The sequence below is a fragment of the Lithobates pipiens genome, unplaced genomic scaffold, assembly GCF_037356315.1.
Source record: "Lithobates pipiens isolate NorthernLeopardFrog02 unplaced genomic scaffold, aLitPip1_a1.2 Scaffold_1, whole genome shotgun sequence".
In the NCBI taxonomy this organism is placed as follows: Eukaryota; Metazoa; Chordata; class Amphibia; order Anura; family Ranidae; genus Lithobates; species Lithobates pipiens.
In genome coordinates this window covers 128,924,540-128,947,023 of record NW_027507685.1, presented here as the reverse complement: position 1 = coordinate 128,947,023, position 22,484 = coordinate 128,924,540, and the positions used below count along the sequence as shown (strand labels likewise).

The following is a 22,484-nucleotide window of genomic DNA, read 5'->3' as shown; positions in this document are numbered from 1 at the left end:
CAGGTACTCATTGATGGCCCTCTGCTGCGTGTGCAGCCGCTGCAGCATGGCCAACGTGGAGTTCCACCTGGTGGGCATGTCACATATAAGGCGGTTCTTGGGCAGGTTCAACTCCTTTTGGAGCTCAGCCAGCCGAGCACAGGCATTAAATGATCGGCGGAAATGCACACAGACTCTCCTGGCCTGTTTCAGGACATCCTGTAAGCCGGGGTACCTGCCCAAGAACCGCTGCACCACCAGGTTAAGGACGTGAGCTACACAGGGCACATGGGTCAGTTGTCCCTGTCGGAGGGCGGAGAGGAGGTTGGTGCCATTGTCGCAAACCACCATTCCTGGCTTAAGCTGGCGTGGCGTCAACCACCTCTCGGCCTGCCCCTGCAGAGCTGACAAAACATCCGCCCCAGTGTGGCTCCTGTCCCCCAAACAAACCAGCGCAAGCACGGCATGGCATCGTTTTGCCTGCGTACTTGCGTAGCCCCTGCAACGCCTACGGAGCACCGCTGGTTCTGAGGACAGAGCACTGGAAGAGGCCATGGAGGAAGAAGAAGAGGAGGGGGTGGAGGAGAGAGGTGTGTCACAACCAATAGTAGCATTTTGGAGGCGTGGTGGCGGAACAACCTCCAATACTACTGCACCTTGTCCTGCATCCTTCCCAGCAGCCAGAAGAGTGACCCAATGGGCCGTGAAAGACAGGTAACGTCCCTGTCCATGCCTGCTGGACCATGAGTCAGCGGTAATATGCACCTTACCGCTGACCGCCCTGTCCAGCGAGGCAAGGACATTGCCTTCCACATGCCGGTAGAGAGCCGGAATTGCCTTCCGTGAGAAAAAGTGGCGTTTGGGGACCTGCCACTGAGGAACCGCACATTGTACAAACTCACGGAAGGGGGCCGAGTCTACCAACTGAAAAGGCAGCAGTTGAAGTGCTAGCAATTTAGCCAAGCTAGCATTCAACCGCTGGGCATGTGGATGGCTGGGAGTAAATTTCTTCCGCCGGTCCAGCAGCTGGGGCAGGGACATTTGTCTGCTATAATCGGACGTGGATGTACCACTAGCAGAGTTCCCGGAAGCACTTGGCTGTGACACACCTAATTCTACACCTTCATTCCTCTCAGAGCAGGTTTCAGAGAGGACTGAAGGTCTAGTGGGGTTGGAGATGCCAGCTGATGAGGAGCAAGGAGAGGTCCGCTTTGTTCTTTGGTGTGGGTCTTTGAGGTATGCTTGCCAACGAGCTGCATGGCAGGTCAACATATGTCTGGTCAAGCATGTGGTGCCCAAGCGGCTGATGTTTTGGCCACGTGAGATACGCTTGAGACATATGTTGCAAATAGCAGCGGTGCGATCTGATGCACTCGTCTCAAAAAAGGCCCACACCAAAGAACTTTTAGAATAACGCGCAGAGGAAGCGCTCTGCGCAGAGGAAGCGCTCTGCGCAGGCGGAGCTCTGCGGTGTGATTCAGTCGGTGTGCTGCCCCTAAGCTGGCCCCCGGATGGCATCCTGCCTCGTTGGACATGTGCCTCCTCCTCCTCCTCCTCCCTCCTTCCAGGCACCCACGTGGAGTCAGTGCCCTCATCATCCCCTCCCTCTTCATCGCTGTAGCAAACCTGGCAGTATGCTGCAGCTTGTGGAACATGACTGCCAGATTGCTGTCCTTCTTGAGCATCCCCTCTCTCTGTGCTCACGCTACTGCCTTCCTCTAGCTGAGTGTCATCATCAGAGCCCACCAAACACTGGGCATCCTCCTGGAGCATGTACCCAACACTGTGCTCAAAGAGTTCAGGAGACTCCTCAGGAGGACGTGGTGGGTCTAGGGAAGGAGTCACTGATGATGACATTGAGAGGAGGGACGACGATGTGTTGGCAGCTGCTTTTCTACTACCCTGAGACTGGGTGAGAGAGGATGAGGAGGATGAAGAGGGCTTGGTCATCCACTCTACCAAGTCGTTGGCATGTTGCGGTTCAACATGTCCAGCTGCAGAAAAGAAGGACAAGCATGTCCCATGGCCACGTGCTGATGACAATGCACCGCGTCCACGACCAGCACTGTTGTCTCTAGACACAGAGCCTGCTTGCCCTCTTTTATCGGCTCGCGCCTGTCTGCCTCTCCTTGCTGGCCTTCCAGACATGGTAATGGCCTGAAGGGAGTTGGGTAAAACAGTAGTTGGGTAGTTTATATTGTGCTGGAGGCACACAACACCCACTAACTCCTGCAGATGCCTTTTTTATAGAACAGCAGAGTTAAAGGGGTATATACAGATGTATACTGTGCTGTGCTGGAAGCACACACAACTTCCAATAACTCCAGCAGATGCCAATCGGGCCCAAATAGAGAACAGCTATGTAGGTGGATAATAGCGGTATGTACTGGGTACAGAGCAGGCACACAGCACGCACTATCTCCTGAGTGACACTGCTGACTGCAAGCTCTATTGTTAAAGATGGACCACTAGCTATATAAGTGAGGTGAATATCACGGTGTATACTGCGGTCAGGGCACGCAGACAATAACAAGAAAACAGCAGAGTTAAAGGGGTATATACAGATGTATACTGTGCTGTGCTGGAAGCACACACAACTTCCAATAACTCCAGCAGATGTCAATCGGGCCCAAATAGAGAACAGCTATGTAGGTGTATATAGTGGTATGTACTGGGTACAGAGCACGCAGACAGCACGCACTAACACTACTGACTGCAAGCTCTATTATTAAAGCTAGATCACTAGCTATATAGGTGAGGTGAATATAGTGGTGTATACTGCGGTCAGGGCACAGACAGTAACCACTACACAAGAGCAAAATAGTAAATCAGCCAAAAACGATTGGTGTGTAACTGTGTTGAAGGTACACAGAACACCCACTGCTTCAGATGCTAACAAACACTACACGAGGCCGCCTGAAAGGCAGCTTTATATAGTGTGGGGCGTGCACTACACAGTCTGAGCTATGATTGGCCACAGGCAGGATGCCTGTGGCCAACCATTGCTCTCCTCGCTACTGGCGCTGCGATTGGCCAAGCATGCGGGGTCACAGTGCATGCTTGGCCAATCGTGAGACAGCAATGCATTGCGCCATCGCAGTGCATTGTGGGCCACACGAATTTTGCCGCGAACGGCCCAAACGTTCGGAATTCGGCGAACGCACGAACGACCGATGTTCGACTCGAACACGAAGCTCATCCCTACTTGTAAACACAGAAGCCAGATTTCTATGTTCACAAGCGATAGAGGTGAGCAGGGAACAGAGGGCCTGAGCCAGAGGTGGTGGAACTGAGTTTTACCAAGTTCCAGCTGAAAAAAAAAAAACCCTGGTCAAAGTAAAATATGTGAATAATGAAATATAGGGATGTACAGTGCCTTGAAAAAGTATTCTTACCCCTTGACATTTTCCACATTTTGTCATGTTACAACCAAAAATGTAAATGCATGTTATTGGGATGTTATGTGATAGACCAACAAAAAGTGGCACATAATTGTAAAGTGAAAGGAAAATGATAAATGGTTTTCAATTTTTTTTCCAAATAAATATGTGAAAAGTGTGGTGTGCATTTGTATTCAGCCCCCTTTGCTCTGATACCCCTAACTAAAATCTAGCGGAACCAATTTCCTTCTGAAGCCTAATTAGTAAATAGAGTCCACTTCTGTGTAATTTAATCTCCATATAAATACAGCTATTCTGTGAAGCCCTCAGAGGTTTGTTAGAGAACCTTGGTGAACAAATTGCATCATGAAGAAAAAGGAACACACCAGATGGACAGGGATAAAGTTGTGGAGAAGTTTAAAGCAAGGTTAGGTATAAAATAAAATCCCAAGCTTTGAACATCTCATGGAGCACTGTTCAATCCATCATCAAAAAATGGAAAGAGTATGGCACAACTGCAAACCTACCAAGACATGGCCATCCACCTAAACTGACAGTCTGGACAAGGAGAGCATTAATCAGAGAAGCAGCCAAAAGGCCCATGGTAACTCTGGAAGAGCTGCAGAGGTCCACAGCTCAGGTTGGAGAATCTGTCCACAGGACAACTATTAGTCATGCACTCCACAAATCTGACCTTTATGGAAGAGTGGCAAGAAGAAAGCACTTGTTGAAAGAAAGCCATAAGAAGTGCCATTTGCAGTTTGCAAGAAGCCATGTGAGGGACACAGCAAACATGTGGAAGAAGTTGCTCTAGTCAGATGAGACAAAAATTGAACCCTTTGGCCTAAAAGCAAAACGCTATGTGTGGCAGAAAACTAACATCGCACATCACCCTGAACACACCATCCCCACCGTGAAACATGGTGGTGGCAACATCATGTTGTAGGGGGGCTTTTCTTCAGCAGGGACAGGGAAGCTGGTCAGAGTTTATGGGAAGATGGATGGAGCCAAATATAGAGCAATCCTAGAAGAAAACCTGTTAGAGTCTGCAAAAGAATTGAGACTGGGGTGGAGGTTCACCTTCCAGCAGGACAGCGACCCTAAACATACAGCCAGAGCTACAATGGAATGGTTTAGATTAAAGTATTTTCATGTGTTAGAATGGCCCAGACAAAGTCCAGACCTAAATCCAATTGAGAATCTGTGGCAAGACTTGAAAATTGCTCCTCACAGACACTCCCCATCTAATCTGACAGAGCTTGAGCTATTTTGCAAAGAATAATGGGCAAAAATGTCACTCTCTAGATGGGGCTGAATAAAAATGCACGCCACACTTTTCACATAATTATTTGTAAAAAAAAAATGAAAACTATTTATGATTTTCCTTCAGCTTCACAATTATGTGCCACTTTGTGCTGGTCTATCACATAAAATTCCAATAAAATACTGGAAAATTTCAAGGGGTGTGAATACTTTTTCAAGGCACTGTTTTTCAAGGTACTTCTCTGAGCATAATGGCATAAGAAAACAATTAAATACACAGATGAAATACATATATGTAAAAAGAACAAAAGGAGCAAACACTAAAAAACTAAATGTGGCAGTGCTGGCTGGTGGCATATTTTATCTTTTTGTTGGGGGGGGGGGGGGGGGGCGCGTCAATCCACCCATCACCACCCAAAATGCCATTGTTGTTGTGGTATTTGTGTTTTGAGGAGATAAACCCGCCCAGTCACATATGTGTATTTCATAGAGTCAGAGTGCCACCTTAATTGATCATGTGACTGGGCGGGTTTATCTCCCCAGCACACATATACCGCAACAAAGATGGCGTTTTGTATGGCCTGCGGAAGGAGCAAGCAAGCTCTCAACGCAAAGCCACCTCCTCTTACCCTGCATTCGTAAGTGACGTCATCTCCGATTGCCCCTGTGTTCCCTGCTGTTCTCATAGGCTGTGAATGCTGGAATCCACCTGCATGAGCTGTCAGCTGCACTTCAGAGGCACAGACATTTCAGAGAAAACCCCTTCTCTGGATTTTGCTGCAGAATTACTATCATGCTTGTGTTTATGCTCCCTTTGTGAGTAGTTTTACTTTTGACTTATTAAATGGTTTACCAATACTGCACTTACAGGCACTGTGTTTTTTTTCCTTTGGCGGCTTCACTCTGCATCTCCTCCTCCTCGGCTTCCCCTGTGTCTTCTCTCTCCTCCTCCCCAGTGGCCAATAGGATTGTTTCTCCTCTCAGGCCAAACAGGTGACAGGTCTCAGTACCCGTTTCCTGATTGGCCGGGAGGAGAATCAGGAAGACAATAGTGAATATTAATTCGCTATTGTCACACCACCCTTTTTTGAAGCCAATTAGAGCCTCAGGCTCTAATCATGTGCTTCAAAAAGAAAAAACCCCATTGGAATTCATGCGTCCAGCGCCCTGCATGTAGATTAGGGGTCAGGATTAGGGGGAGGCGCTCCTGCGCTCCGTATTGATGGGCCACCACTGATGGAAGGGCTTTTCAACAGGACTAGAAATACAAAAATGTCCCAGCATACTAACCAGCTAGCCATCAAAAAACATCAAACTTACACTGTTTTAACTATTTGCATATAAAAAGGTTTTAGTTGCATACCTATACATGTATGTACAATATACTGTATTTAGATGTGTGGTTCCTAACTAATCCATGAGAGTCTCCTCCAGGAATATGATGAGAAAAATTTGCAGTCAGAAGTTGTAAAAATGCCAGTTTGGAGCCAATTGGTGTCTTTGAGGAACCTTTAGTAATTATATACAGATAGTCCCCAGGGTTATGAACAAGATAGTGTTTATCTGCTTTGAAGATCATACAATAAAAGTTTTATACAGATTGGCAGTGGGGTGCGACCATTTGTTTTGGATATGTGTTGGAACAGGTACATTTTTTAAGTGTAACTACAGCCCAAAAAAATAATTTTAAGTTTGGATAGCATAGGGAAGGGTTAACTGGCAATGCAGTGATGTGGGATTAATGACAGGTCCACCAGACAGTAGGTGGCATCATGCAGTGAGCAGCAAGATGACTGTCCAGAGGTTTCTGGATCCAACACAACGTCAAGCTGCCTCCATTTGTAAGCATAAGTCCTTTGCAAGTCGGATATTTGTAACTACTAGGCTGCCGGGCCTTTGAGGCACTCCCCATTCTGGGGGGGGGGGGCTTGAGCCTGGGGTTTGGGTGCAGGACGGAGCCCTTCTACTTCTCTAGAACTAAGAAGGATCTGGACAGGAGGCACAGAAAGGAACCAATGAGGACAGCAGGAGCTGGTGCTGACAGGCAAGTCTCAAGGAGGTAACCACCAGTTGCAGCCAGGAGCCCTGGTGAGTGACAGACACAGTCGGGAGGACTGGAGAGAACAGTCTGGGATGGGTGCAGAGCCAGCAGTAAGACTGTGATGTCATGGGTAGTAGATTTGGGCAGCTGCAGCCAAGAGGGCTAGCAGGGCCTGAAGAGGACTGACTGGGAACAGTAGTCTACCATAGGGCAGCTAGCACTAAAGACTTTCCTATTTCTGTTTTTGCTACATTAAAGGGGCCCATGGTCCCTGCCTGCAAATGGCAGCTGCTAGGGCCTGACTGAGTCAGAGTTGGGTCTAAATGTGTGCTAGCTGCACCTGGAAGTGAAGTGTTGTGCAGGAGAGAGAGAGAGTAACAGTCTGCAAGAAAGTGTTGTGCTGGAGGAGACTGGAGCTGCAAAGTGTACATAGATGTTCCAATTAATCATATATTGATCCCACCATTAATCTCTGGGAATCTCATAAACACCTTACCCATCCAAGTTCAAATCCCCTCAATAAAACAACAAAAACAAACTACAGGGCTGTTCATTGTCTCATGAGTGACTGAGGAATGAACGACGGACTAGGCAGAGGTGACAGGTGGACCAAATCTTTCAGCAGCCCCTACAGGGGTCCCGCTACATAGGTTTAGTTGGCTGCTCTGTAGGCAGAGGTGCAGGGGTTAATTATTGTTTTTGACTGTGCAGTACTCCAAGGGCTGTGGTTCTGCTACCTCGCCCTGTTTTCTAGAACACTGTGGATAGCTCTAGATAGCTCTAGAATGTAGTGGGTGGAGGAGTAGACACTGCAGACTAAATATATATGGATGGATTTCCCACCAATCCCTGGGGAGGTGAGGCCCAGTAGATGGAGGGACAACCCATAAAAAGGCAGGAGTCTGGCAGTCAAGAGAGCAGGTTCCAGGGTCCAGTGGCCTGGAAGGGACCCCTGTGTTGGGGTGCTCTAAAGACATGTATGAGCAAGTTTGGGGTGGAGGAACTTGACTGGCCTGCACAGAGTCCTGACCTCAACCAGATAGAACACCTTTGGGATGAATTATAGCGGAGACTGCGAGCCAGGCCTACTCATTCACATTAGTGCTAACCTCACAAATGTGCTTCTGGAAGAATGGTCAAACATTCCCATAGACACACTCCTAAACCTTGTGGACAGCCTTCCCAGAAGAGTTGAAGCTGTTATAGCTGCAAAGGGTGGGCCAACTCGATTGAATCCTACAGACTAAGACTTGGATGCCATTAAAGTTCATGTGCGTGTAAAGGCAGGCATCCCAATACTTTTGTAGAGGCGCACGGTGAGGCGCAATGCACATTTGCATATTTACAAAATGATGCGCCGGTAACAGAGCGCGAATCCCCCATTTACTATAGCGATCTCGGCGCACGGGAGAATGAAATTTGTCCACCAATATGGACATGGCGCACGGCATCTCCAAATCAATATTAACAGAAGATGAAGGTGCCAATATTATGGGGTGATGTGAAGAAGTTTAGTAACAACTGCCCAAGTATCAAATATGCCCAAAATAGAATGAGAACATTAATTTTTTCAGAGAAAGCCTGCTGTGCAAGTGAAAGTACATTTAGAACTGCATAGGATCAATGTAAGCAGTGCTCATGCACAATCGGCTTTTGCCCTTGTTCACAGGCGTTTGTTCACTGCGCGGCCAAAATCTTAGTAAACGTCAAGCAATGTAAATGCAATTGCATGGGTTGAACAAGCGCCCCTCTAAACGTGACACAAGGAGATTTGCACACAGGTCATGCTAGCATGTTACTTTGCCAACATGTGACATGCACCTTGTTAAAATTATGTAAAAAGTCTCTTGCTTCTCTAGCGCCTTCTAAAAGGGCATTTAACCTTCCCCCTCTAATGCATATGATTTCCATGGGCTAACTTTTTCTTTTAAAGAGGAACTCCACACGCCACTCTATTCTCCAAAGGCTGTGAGCTGCCTTCACCAATACAAACCACATCATTTTTCAGAGCATAGAACAGGGCCAGCTAGGAAAGGGGCGAGGAGAGCGATCGCCCAACCCCCTCCTGAACCATACAAGGCCACATGCACTCAACATAGCTGGCTGCCCTTGGGGCAAGTTGGGCTCAGCCCAATATCAACCACAAACCACCTTGTACCCACTAGTTTAAAGGGATTTTCCACATTCCGTAAAGCCCCCTATCTGCAGCCCCCACCACCCAAGCCTAGGGTTGTGTAGAAGAGGCCCTTGTCCCCCTGAATATGGGATGTATAGTTCTGCAACAGCTGGAGAGCCGTAGTTTGAAGATTCCTGATCACTGTAGCATGTCTTGAAAAAAGGTGGGTTCTCATGTGCCTTGTATAATGCCCAAGAAATATTGTTAGGAAAATACAAGTGGCTCATGGCACATCTACATTCCAAATTTGCCACTTAAGATGGTCATGCATTATGCAATCTGATTGGCCAATCTTTGTACAACTCGATATTTAGGCAAAATAGGTAATCCGAAGACACACTTGAACAATTATTTCAAAAGATAGGAAATCAAACAGGTTCTTGCACTAAATATAATTTATTTACAATCTAACTGATTGCAGTGTATGGTCACCTTTAACCACTTCAATACAGGGCATTTTCACCCCCTTCCTGCCCAAGCCAATTTTCAGTTATCGGCGCTGTCGCAATTTGAATGACAATTGCGCTGTCATGTGACGCTGTATCCAAATTAAATTTTTATAATTTTTTTTGCCCACAAATAGAGCTTTCTTTTGGTGGTATTTGATCACCTCTGTGGTTTTTATTTTTTGCGCTATAAACAAAAGAAGAGCCATAAATTAAAAAAAAAACAATATTTTTTACTTTTTACTATAATAAATATCACAAATTAAAAAAAAATAAAAAGTTTCCTCAGTTTAGGCCGATATGTATTGTTCTACATATTTTTGGTAACAAAAAAATGTAAATAAGCATATATTTATTGGTTTGCGCAAAAGTTATAGCGTCTACAAAAAAGGGGATAGTTTTATGGCATTTTTTTTTACTAGTAATGGCGGTGATCTGCGATTTTTATCATGACTGCGATATTGCGGCAGACACATCGGACACTTGTGACACCATTTTAGGACCATTGGCATAATACAGCGATCCAGTCTCTAAAAATGCATTGATTACTCTATAAATGTCACTGGCAGGGAAGGGGTTAACACTAGGGGGTGATCAAAAGGTTAACTGTGTGTCCTAGGGAGTGATTCTAACTGTAGGGGGAGGGGGCTCACAAGGGGAGGAGACGAGCGGTGTTCCTCTGTACTAGGATCACATGATCAGTCTCCTGTCCTCTGGCAGGACGTGGATCTGTGTGTTTACACACACAGATCCACGGTCCTGCTTGGTTAACGGGCAATTGCCCGGCGGACATCGCGGCTGCCAGGCACGAGCATCGGGTCCAAAGTGCGCGCCACCTATAAGACCAGGAAGCCCAGGACATCATATGATGCCCGTCCAGGATGGGAGATCTCATCTGCTGCAGTATTGAAGTGGTTAAAGATCAAGATTGGAAAAAATTAATTTATTGGGTTTAGAAAAACTTCTCTGTTCTTTGTAATGTATTGAAGGATTTGGTTAAAAAATAGGATAGTATAGGAATGAGATTAGCGTCAAAAGGATTCATTAACTGAGAACGCCTACTAATTGCCTAACAAGACACATCCAATGAGATAAAATGAACCAATTGTATTGGGCGTGAGCTATTATCAATGAGAAAACTGCAGTTACCCTAGCGCCAGTTGCAGTTTACATATGCGGGTATTTATTATCGCTATTTGCGCTTCAACGTGCGCCGGTTCGCACGTTCAATTAATGACTTTTCCGGTGCACCAATAAATGTATGAACTGGTGCAGTGCCTTCTTCTTAGTAAATCACCCCCATAGTGTATGTAATTGCAGTTCTATCCCTTTGTTTGTTGTGTTCCGTTCCATAATTTTCTTATACTTTTAACATATGTATTAAAAAAATATAAACCTATTTATATAATTTTGGGTGGAGTAACTTGAAAATCCTGTATAGTTTTTTTCCTGGTAGGGATTTGTGTTTTCAGTGTCTGTACAATAGAGGTGGCGCGACAAGTAAATCCCGATGAACACAAACACTGGGATTACACAGTCTTCCTCTTATTTTTTCTGCGCTTGGTAGACCCTTAAGCTGGCCATACATTATACATTACATTATACAATATACATTATACAATTTTCTTGTTCAATTTCCTTTAGATTTACCTTCAACTATGTAGTACAAGGGCCTGCCTGATTGCATACAAATTGAAAGTGTTTAGGTTTGACCTCCTATTATATGGTTTTGGTAAATCCAAAGGAAAATTGAATAAGAAAATTGTATAATGTATGGCCAAGCCTTACTTGTACACCGAAGAGCCTCGGCTTTCAGCTGATTTGCAACATTAAAGTACAAGTTCTGGATCAACGTCAAAGGGAGGTGCAAGCTTCTCAAAAGCTCTTGGTTGGTACTGCCACTTGTGTAGCCAGCCGCAGAGCCTGCTCGAGTTTTGCCCAGCTGCGCCCAGCACAGGTCAGTTTGAATATACTGCAGAGAGGAAGGTTACTGTTAGGGTCAGGGGTTATGGGGGGTATTATTTCAGTTTTGACAGTTAGTTAAGTGTTGGCAGGGAGGTTAAGTGTAAGGTCCCATTCAGGAAACTAAGTGTCAGGTTTTGTTACAACATAGAGGAAAGACATCTGGCAAGCAATTTTGCATTTTAACAGACCAGACCTTCATTACCAACAGCCTTCAACAGAAGAATTCCGATTGGCTGCTTTATATTATTATACACCACTTTTTTTTTTTTTTGCACAGTATTACTAAAAAACACATATGTGTTACTTCTTGCCAAAAAAAAACCTCTCTCAATCAGCATTGACTATTTTTAATCACTATGCTGCTGAAATTAGTAAATAGATAGAAATATACACTCCCGGCCACTTTCTTAGGTACACCTTGCTAGTACCGGGTTGGACTGCCTTTTTCCCTTAGAACTAGACCACATGTGTGGCTCGTTTTGCTCTGAATTACTAGTCGGGACGAATTTTCGTTATTTGGAGATTCAGATATATCCGAATACCCGGATTACAATATAAACAAATTTTACCGAATGCTCTGAACAATGAAACTAAATTCTTCCAAATTTCAGAAATTTGGACTGAAATTCGAATCAAATTTTACATCGAACTTCAGTCGAATTCTAAAGCCTTGTACACGTGATTGGACTTTCCGAGGGGTAATGTGTGATGACAGGCTGTTGTCGGTAAATCCAGCCGTGTGTACAGTACGTTCCATCGGACAATTGTTGTCGGATTTTCCGCAGACAAATGTTGGATAGCATGTCTTCAAATTTTCCACAGACAAATGTGTGTTGTCAGATTTTCCGAGCATGTGTAGACAAGTCCGTCGGACAAAAGTCCAAAGTAGAAACATGCATGCTCGGAAGCAAGGATGAGCCAGAACGGTCAGTCTTGTAAACGAGCGTTTGTAAAGGAGAATTAACATTCATAACATGGAAAATTATGAAATCTCGAAATGCAGCGCACAATTCTCTTCTTCTTTAATGGGATAATAATGAAGCACATCGCCAAGTATTATTCTACACAATTTTTTTTATTGTGAATTAAAAAAAGAAAACAAATAAAATTAGACATGCTATCTGCCAATAGAACTTAACCAAAAAGTGCATTCTATGCATTCAAAAATATAGAAAATATACCAAATCAAATCATTATTCAGCCAAAAAAAATGTCATAGCAATAACTCCAAGGCCAATAATAAATAACATGTTATCGCCTCCGATTCCGCAACATGGCAGGTTGGCAAACGGCCATTCAAAAATTAACTGAAAAGCGCAAAATAAAAAGCTTGAATCAACACTCACCAAACTTCTACTAGCACAAAATTAGCAGAAGGAGCCCAAAGAGTGGCGCTAAAGAGCTAAAAAACAACAAAGTACGTCACTACGTTCGTATTTGTTGGCCAACAATTGTGTGCCGTGTGTATGCAAGACAAGTTTGGCCCAACGCCCTTCGGACAAAACCCCACGCATTTGTTGGCCAACAATCCTATTGTGTGTACGAGGCTTTACTGTACACATATTGCTGAAATCAAAGACTGTGTGTGTTATTAGAACACCATCTCGAAATAATGCTGGTTTAGTTAAGCCAAAGGTGATTTAAAGAGTCATTGTAATCGTTTGATGAAGATTTTTCTTTTGTTTGTACACTTTGAACATTGGAATCGAAAAAGAAAAACCTTTTCGATTTGGTGATTCAAAATTTTTCGATTTGAACGCTTTGAATGAAAAAAAAAAGGTGAATTCGAAGAAAATTTGAAAAATTATGAATTCCGAATACGAATTGAACAAATCAACCAAATTTAACAAAACAAAATAACTCAATTAACTAATCGAAAAAGAAAGGAAACCAAAGAGATTTTTTTGCCATGCACATGTCTACTCAGAACTGCCGTCTTGGTGGCATCGTTTCAACAAAGTGCTGAAAACATTCCTCAGATATTTTTCTCCATATTAACATGGTAGCATCATGCAGTTTCTGCAGATTAGTTGGCTGCACATCCATGATGCAAATCTCACTTTCCACCCCATCCCAAAGGTGCTCTATTGGATGAGATGTGGTGACTGAGGAGGCCATTGGAGTTCAGTGACCTCATTGTCATGGTCAGGAAACCAGTGGTGAGATGATTTGAGCTTTGTGACAAGGTGCATTATCCTGCTGGAAGTAGCCATCAGAAGATGGACATGGTCAGCAACAATACTCAGGTAGGTAGGTAGGCCGTGGTGTTTAAACAATGCTTAATTGGTACTAAGGGGCCCAAAGTGTGCCAAGAAAATATCCCCCACACCATTACACCACCAGCCTAAACCGTTGATACAAGGCAGGATAGATCCATACTTTCATATTGTTCACTCCAAATTCCGACCCTACCATCTGAATGTAGCAGCTGAAATCGAGACTCATCAGACCAGGCAACATTTTCCAATCTTCTATTGTCCAATTTTGGTGAGCCTGTGCGAATTGTAGCATCAGTTTCCTGTTTTTAGCTGACAGGAGTGGAACCCGGTGTGGTGTTCTGCTGCTGTAGCCCATCTGCTTCAAGGTCCGATGTGTTGCACATTCAGAGATGGTATTCTGGTATCCCCTTTCTTCCCCATTCTGATGCTCAGTTTGAACTTCAGCAAGTCATCTTCACCACATCTAGATGCCTAAATGCATTGAGTTCCTGCCATGTGATTGGCTGATTAGCAATTTGTGTTACCAAGCAATTGAACAGGTGTACCTAATAAAGTGGCTGGTGAGTGTAAATTATATTTACTTGTCTTTAATTTTTTTTTACATTTCTTCATTGACTTCCTAGTTTCCAGGCCTAGTCAAAGATGACATACATCCCAGGAGTCTTTAAGAGGGGAGTACACCATCCTGCTAAGCACTACCACCTGTCTGCATGCCTGAGCTATGGGCAGATGGATTCCAAGAAGTAAATGCTACATTGATAATCTGCCCTTACTCAAGATGGCCACAACCAGAGATGCTGGGGGTGTTTTTCAAAGTGAATTCTCAGCAAAATAAATCATGGAAAACATGAATGGATGGTTGAATTTGCATTGAATATCCGCTTGTCCACCGCCTCACATATGAGTAAGTGGCAGAGAGACTCTCCTGGGCTGGATCACGTGTCCAGTAAGTGATCCAACCCATCTGGGTAGGGGGCGTGTGTGCCGACTGCGCTGTGATTAGTCACAGCACAAGCCAATCAGCGGATGCCGTCCCAAGATTGACCGCCAGCACTGGCTGATCGGCAAGGAGGAGGACAGGACAGAGCTCTGTGAATGTAAACAATACAGAATTCTGTCCTGTCAGTAGGGATATACCATTTCATAGCGCAACAAAAAAAAAAACTCAGTGGTGATCAAATACCACCAAAAGAAATCTCTATTTGTGGGGAAAAAATGATATAAATCTCATCTGTGTACAGCATTGAGTGACCGTGCAATTGGCAGTTAAAATAACGCAGGGGGGTATCACAAAAAATGGCCTGGTCATGAAGGGGGTAAATCTTTTGGAGGTCAAGTGGATATTAAAAATGAATTAAAGTGCATTTTCAATTTGTGGTGCTCAGATGGAACAGTGTGCTTCTACTTTAAAGTGGTTGTAAACCCTTACAACACACTTTCACCTACAGGTAAGCCTAGATTAACCACTTTCAGACCGGACCATTTTGCTGGTAAATGACCAGAGGTCTTTTTACAATTTGGCACTGCGCTGCTTTAACTGGTAATTGCGCGGTCATGCAATGTTGTACCCAAACAAAATTTGCGTCCTTTTCTTCCCACAAATAGAGCTTTCTTTTGATGGTATTTGATTGCCTCTGCGATTTTTATTTTTTGCGATATAAACGTAAAAAGACCGCAAATTTTGAAAAAAAATGATATTTTCTACTTTTTGTTATTATAAAAATCCAATAAACTCAATTTTAGTCATACATTTAGGCCAAAATTTATTCAGCCACATGTCTTTGGTAAAAAAAAAGTCAATAATTGTATATTTATTGGTTTGCGCAAAAGTTGTCACATCTACAAACTAAGGTACGTTTTCTGGAATTTACGCAGCTTTTAGTTTACGACTGCCTATCTCATTTCTTGAGGTGCTAAAATGGCAGGGCAGTACAAAACCCCCCCAAATGACCCCATTTTGGAAAGTAGACACCCTAAGGAAATTGATAAGTGGCATGTTGAGCCCATTGAATATTTTATTTTTTTGCCTCAAGCGATTGAATAATGACAAAAAAATTTTTTTTTTTTATTTTACACAAAGTTGTCACTAAATGATATATTGCTCACACATGCTATGGGCATATGTGAAATGACACCCCAAAATAAATTCTGCTGCTTCTCCTGAGTACGGGGATACCACATATGTGGGACTTTTTGGGAGCCTAGCCGCGTACGGGGCCCCGTAAGCCAAGAACCGCCTTCAGGTTTTTTAAGGGCGTAAATATTTGACTTCACTCCTCACTACCTATTACAGTTTTGAAGGCCATAAAATGCCAAGATGGCACAAAACCCCCACAAATGACCCCATTTTAGAAAGTAGACACCCCAAGCTATTTGCTGAGAGGCATGTTGAGTCCATGGAATATTTTATATTTTGCCACAAGTTACGGGAAAATTACAAACTTTTTTTTTTTTTTTCACAAAGTTGTCACTAAATGATATATTGCTCACTCATGCCATGGGCATATGTGAAATGACACCCCAAAATAAATTCTGCTGCTTCTCCTGAGTACGGGGATACCACATATGTGGGACTTTTTGGGAGCCTAGCCGCGTACGGGGCCCCGAAAACCAAGCACCGCCTTCAGGCTTTCTAAGGGCGTTACAGTTTTGAAGGCCATAAAATGCCAAGATGGCACAAACCCCCCCCAAATGACCCCATTTTGGAAAGTAGACACCCCTAAATTTAGGGGTACACTAGTGAGACTAGGTAATAAATGGCGGGTGCCCTGAAACTATAAAAAAAATAACTAACCAACCAGCGTCACCTGTAACAGTTATATGGTGATCACTGGTGAAAGGGTTAACTAGGGGGCAATCAGGGGGCTTTATGCGGTAGTATATGGGGGTCCCTGGCGCTATAAAAAGCTGCGGCGAACCTAAATACCTACCTGCCTAACTAGCGTCACCTGTGACACTAATACAGTGATCAGAAAAACGATCGCTTATTAGGCTGGGTTCACACTGGAGCGATGTGGGAACGCCACGAATGCGCGGCGGGTTCCCGCATCACATGCCTCCCGGCGGCAGTTCACACTGCCCTATGCGAACTGCTGGGAGTGTCAGTGAAATGTTAATGACACCCCCAGATCAGTTCGCATATCGCAGTGCGATCTGCAAACTCGGATCGCATGGTGTGAACACCCATTCGATCCGATTCTGCTGCGGACCAAAAAAAGGGTCCCGTGCGAGTTTGCGGCGGGTGCGGCTGGTGCGACACGAATTCAGCCATACTATCTGTATGGCTGAACTCGAATCGCACAGAGATCGGATGTGATTTGCACTGCAGTGCGATGCGAATCACATCCGTTCTCATAAACCGCTGCAATGTGAACCCAGCCTTAGTGACACTGGCGACGGGGGGTGATCACGGGGTTAAACCTTTATTGGGGGGGTTAGGGGGGTACCTTAGAACTAAAGGGGGCTAACCCTAACTGCCCTAACAGTTATTACAGTCACAAATGACACCCGCCGGGTGATCAGGGGGTTAAACCTTTATTAGGTAATAAATGGCGGGTGCCCTGAAACTATAAAAAAATAACTAACCAACCAGCGTCACCTGTAACAGTTATATGGTGATCACTGGTGAAAGGGTTAACTAGGGGGCAATCAGGGGGCTTTATGCGGTAGTATATGGGGGTCCTTGGCGCTATAAAAAGCTGCGGCGAACCTAAATACCTACCTGCCTAACTAGCGTCACCTGTGACACTAATACAGCGATCAGAAAAACTATCGCTTATTAGGCTGGGTTCACACTGGAGCGATGCGGGAACGCCATGAATCCGTGGCGGGTTCCCGCATCGCATGCCTCCCGGCGGCAGTTCACACTGCCCTATGCGAACTGCTGGGAGTGTCAGTGAAATGTTAATGACACCCCCAGATCAGTTCGCATATCGCAGTGCGATCTGCAAACTCGGATCGCATGGTGTGAACACCCATGCGATCCGATTCTGCTGCGGGCCAAAAAAAGGGTCCCGTGCGAATTTGCGGCGGGTGCGGCGGGTGCGGCGGGTGCGACACGAATTCAGCCATACTATCTGTATGGCTGAACTCGAATCGCACAGAGATCGGATGTGATTTGCACTGCAGTGCGGTGCGAATCACATTCGTTCTCATAAACCGCTGCAATGTGAACCCAGCCTTAGTGACACTGGCGACGGGGGGTGATCACGGGGTTAAACCTTTATTGGGGGGGTTAGGGGGGCACATTAGAACTAAAGGGGGCTAACCCTAACTGCCCTAACAGTTACTACAGTCACAAATGACACCAATGCAAAAAAATAAAAATAAAAAAGCAATTGGTGTCACTGTGACTGGGGGGGCAGGGGTAATTGGGGGGTGATCGGGGGGTAAAGGGGGGGTGTGAGTGTGCCTGGCATGTTCTACTGTATGTGGGGTGTGTTGGTGCAACTCACCGAACCTCTCTCCTCGGTGCCGGAACGAAAACTACCGACACGGAGGAGAGAATACATCACTTCCTCTCCTGTGTTTACATTACAGGAGAGGAAGTGATGTCACCGGACATTTTCATTCGCCGGGAGCGATCGCGAGGGGATGGCCATGAATGAATGGCCGTCCCCTCGTCCGGGATCGCCCCCCGAACGAATACCGACCGCCGCAGGCACCGGGCGTACATCGGCGTGCGGCGGTCGGCAAGTGGTTAAGGCTTACCTGTAGGTGCTGCAAATATCTCTTAGCCCTTGTACACACGGTCGGAGATTCCGATGGATTGTGTCCGATCGGACCGTTTTGTTGATATTCCGACTGTGTGTGGTCTCCATCGGAATGTTTCCATCGGAGTATCCGACGGACCAAGTTTTCCAACTTGTTGGTAAAATTTTCGGACAAAATGCTCCGAATTGGACATACTCAGATCATGTGTAGAGAATTCCGATCGAACAAAGTGCCACGCATACTCAGATCAAATTCCTACACCAAAGCTATTGGCTACTAGCATGAACGTAGTCCCGTCATAACGAAATAACGCCATCACGTCGGATTTTCCGACAACTTTGTCCGACCGTGTGTATGCAACAGTTTCGGACAAAATCCGTCTGACAAAATCCAACGGACAAAATCCGATGGATTTGGTTGTCGGAATCTCCGACCGTGTGTACAAGGGCTTAAAGAGGAAGTAAAGGCAGTTAAAAAAAATGCAACCTGCAAGGCAAAGGCATAATGAGCTAGTATGCATAGCATACTAGCTCATTATGAATAACTTACCTGAGAGCGAAGCCCCCGAAGTGGTCCTCCGTCTTCATGTTCGCTGCTGTCATGTATCCCGGAGTGACTTCCGGGTCTCGCTGTGATTCGCTGGAGCCGCGATGACACTCCCACGCATGCGCACGGGAGCCGTCAGGAGCGGCATATCGCCGCGATCTGCGGCCTGCCCAGTGCACCTGAGCGCCGATGTCTACGGCGCATGCACCTAGACAGCGGTGGCTGTCTTTTTGTAAATATCTCCTCAACCTTATAGGTTTAGGAGATATTTCTTGGACCTACAGGTAAGCCTTAATCTAGGCTTACCTGTAGGTCAAAGTGGTTTGTAAGGGTTTAAAACCACTTTAAACCTACATGGTTTAGGAGATATTTACAATTCCCCCGTACGAGGATTCCTTCTGCGCATGCGCCGATGTACTCCTTCGGCACATGCGCACTTTAGAAGGGTCACGGCACATGCACACTTTAGAAGGGTCACGGCGTGCCGTTTTCATTAAACGACATGCCATGACTGGCGGCTCCCACACGCATGCGCGGGAGTGAGGTCACGCGACTCCAGCCAGTGACAGAGCCGGAGTCTGTGACCCCGGAAGGAAGATGGACGCTTCCAGCCGGTGAGGAAATCAGGGACGTCGCTGGCTCCTGTGTCAGGTAAGTGACACATAATGGACTACTATGCGATGCATAGTAGTCCATTATGCTTTACCTTTGCAGGGAAAGAAAGAGGAAGTAAACCCATCAGGGTTTACTTCCTCTTTAATTATAGTTTGGAAAGGAAATGTGGACTTAAATTTTTTGTAAGTTACATGCTAAAGTTTGGGAACCCCTGGCCCAATTACATATTTAGTTAAACCCCAACTCCGGGCAAAAAAAGACATATCATTCTCCTGTGTGGGTTCTGCAAACACCTCATCCTGACACAAGCACAAGATGGAGTCTTCAATACTCACCTCACTTCCTTGCTATTGAAGTCTTGTTTCCTGGCACGGGGACCCGATCCCTTTGGCCACTCTTTATCTTCCTGTCCCCTCGCTGCCCCCTGCAGTTCTGCTGCCTCCGAAGCCTTTGTGATTGGACAACCACCACTGGAACTTGCTCCTCCGCAAATTGGAAGGTTAGCTGTTCCAATTCACGCTGTGAACAGAGTTGGACTTTAATTTTGTGAGGGGTGGGCTCTGAGGACACTGATGTGAGAGGGGCTTTGAGGATAATGATATGAGGAGGCTCTGGGGACACTGATGTGATGGGAGGAAACTGATGTGAGTTGGGGCTTTGAGGATAATGATATGAGGAGGCTCTGGGGACACTGATGTGATGGGAGGAAACTGATGTGAGTTGGGGCTTTGAGGATAATGATATGAGGAGGCTCTGGGGACACTGATGTGATGGGAGGAAACTGATGTGAGTACGGGCTTTGAACATTCTGAATGAGGAGGCTCTGAAGTAACTGATGAGAGCAGGGCTCTGAGGACTTTGATGTGAGGAAAGGTCTGAGAACTCTGGTATGGGGGGGCTCTGAGGAAAAAGATATGAGGGGGCTCTGATATGAGAGGGGTTCTGATGTGAAGGGACCTGGAGGAGACTAATTTGAGGGAGCTCTGGGCACTCTGGTATGGGGAGGGGGGGCTTCGGGGACACTGATATCAGTGGCTGTGAGGTGTGAGGGAGATCTGTGGACTCTGAGAATTCTGATGTGAGGGGGTTCTAATGAAACTCATATGAAGGGGGGCTCCTGATGTAAAAGAGGGACATGGTGTACAGAGGGGAGTCAAGGGAGCTATTAGGTCTCTAATAAGAGAAAGCTTTATGGAAACTGATTGAGGGGGTGTGAGGAGTCATTTGGTGTGAGGAGACTCTATAGACCCTGATGTTAGCGGTGTCTGAGGACCCTTATATAAGAGGGGCTGTGATGTGAGAAGACTAGGGGGGGGGGGGGGCTCTGAGGACAAAGATATGAGGGGGTTCTGATGACTCTGATTGAAGGGGCTCTGATGTGAGGGGACTTGGTGGAAGCTGATGTGAGGGGGCTCTGAGGAAACTAATGTAAGAAGGCTTTGAGATAGCTGATGTGAGGGGGGTCTGAGGACTAATGTGAGGAAGGGCTCTGTGAACTTTGGTGTAAGGGGATTCTGAAGACCCTTATGTAAGAGGGGCTCTGATGTGAGGGAACTCTGAGGACACTGATTTGAGGGAGAATCTGAGGACACTGATGTGTTGGAACACTGAACACACTGATGTGAGGGGGGCTTTTGGGACTTTGATGAGTGTGGGGGAGCACTGAGGTCTCTGACATGAGGGGAATCTGAATAAACTAATGTGTGGGGAGGGGGCCTAAGACTTTGATGTAAGAGGTACTCTGATTTGAGGGGACTCTGTGAACACTGATGTAATGCGGCTCTGTGTGCTCTGATGTGAGACGGGCTCTGATGTGAGGGGGGGGGGGGGGGGTCTTAAGCCTCATACACACGGTCGGACTTTGCTCCATCGGACTTTTGTTGCCAGAAAGTTTGTCCGTTCGCACAGCCAACAAAAGTCCGATGAAAACATAAAAAGTTTGTCCGATGGAGCGTACACACAGTCGGATGTTGCTCCAAAACAGCTAATTTGCATGTTTGTTGTCAAAAAGTCAGACCGTGTGTACGGGCCTTTACAGTGCCTCTTTAAGGAAATCCTGATCCTTCCAGCTGATTTTAGGGCTCATTTACACCAGCTGAGGCATGGTATGTTCCATATAACGTCCCATCTGGGGTGCATTGTGTAGGAGCAGTGCAATGTGTTGTTACAATGCATCACACTGTTTATCTTTCTTTTTTCTTTCTTGTTGTGTATTCATTCTGTGACATTTTATTCAATTCTGTGCATGTGCTGTGGTCACATTCTGTGCCATAGCTCCCAACTGTCCCTGATTTTGAGGGACTGTCCCGGATTTGGAGCAATGTCCCTCTTTCCTCCTCTTTTGTCCCTCATTTTGGTCTGATTTATATAGTTGTATATAAAATGCACTTTTTATCTTTCAAAAAGTGCTTCCCAATTCTAAACCTTTCATCCAAATTCTAAATTGCTGCATTTGTAAATTCCAAAAGCCAATATAAAAAAATAGTAGTGGTAAAAAAAAAGCCCTTGTGGGTTTAATGAACCTTTTTTTTGGTTAATTCTCCTTTTAGGGGGTGTGACAGGGGGCGTGTCCTATGCCTACCTATGTTTGCTAGTAGGTGTCCTTCATTCCCATCTCAAAATGTTGGGAGGTATGGCTGTGGTGTGGTAACTGACATGTTTAGATCTTACACTACGTGTAGTGTGAGAAGACACATAGAAGACAATTGTTTTCTATGTGCCCTGCTTTGAGCTTGTGTTTATCACTGCAGATCAGAGCAGCTCAACGTACATGGTGTGAATCTGTAGTACAAATTTCTGGATGTAATTGATGTAGTGGAAGCTGCTTTTTCATGTTAACATGGCACCTATGGCATCACCTGGCACAGCACAGGGAAGCTACTACAAAGTAACAAGGAAATGATTGCATGTCACAATCTTCCTCTATCACTCACGGGCATCGCTAAGTGGTTTGCTGCGATTAAATGTTTAATTCCTATACAAGCCCCATCAGTATCTGGTATGTGTCCATTCATATTCTGCCAATCCCTTGGAACATTCCCGCTTTATCTGATGCTTAAACAGGCAAGCATGCCTAGTATTTTATAGCACTGCTTTGATAGCCACCACACTGCGCCTCTATCCTCTGGGCAGCATGGCTCC

At 45.5% G+C, this 22,484-nt stretch overlaps 1 long non-coding RNA gene across 1 annotated transcript in view; it reads left to right on the top strand.

The window, feature by feature from the left end:
- Positions 1-22,484, top strand: part of LOC143974892 (uncharacterized) — a 95,491-nt gene that overhangs the window by 51,094 nt on the left and 21,913 nt on the right. The gene's annotated exons all lie outside the window — the stretch shown is intronic.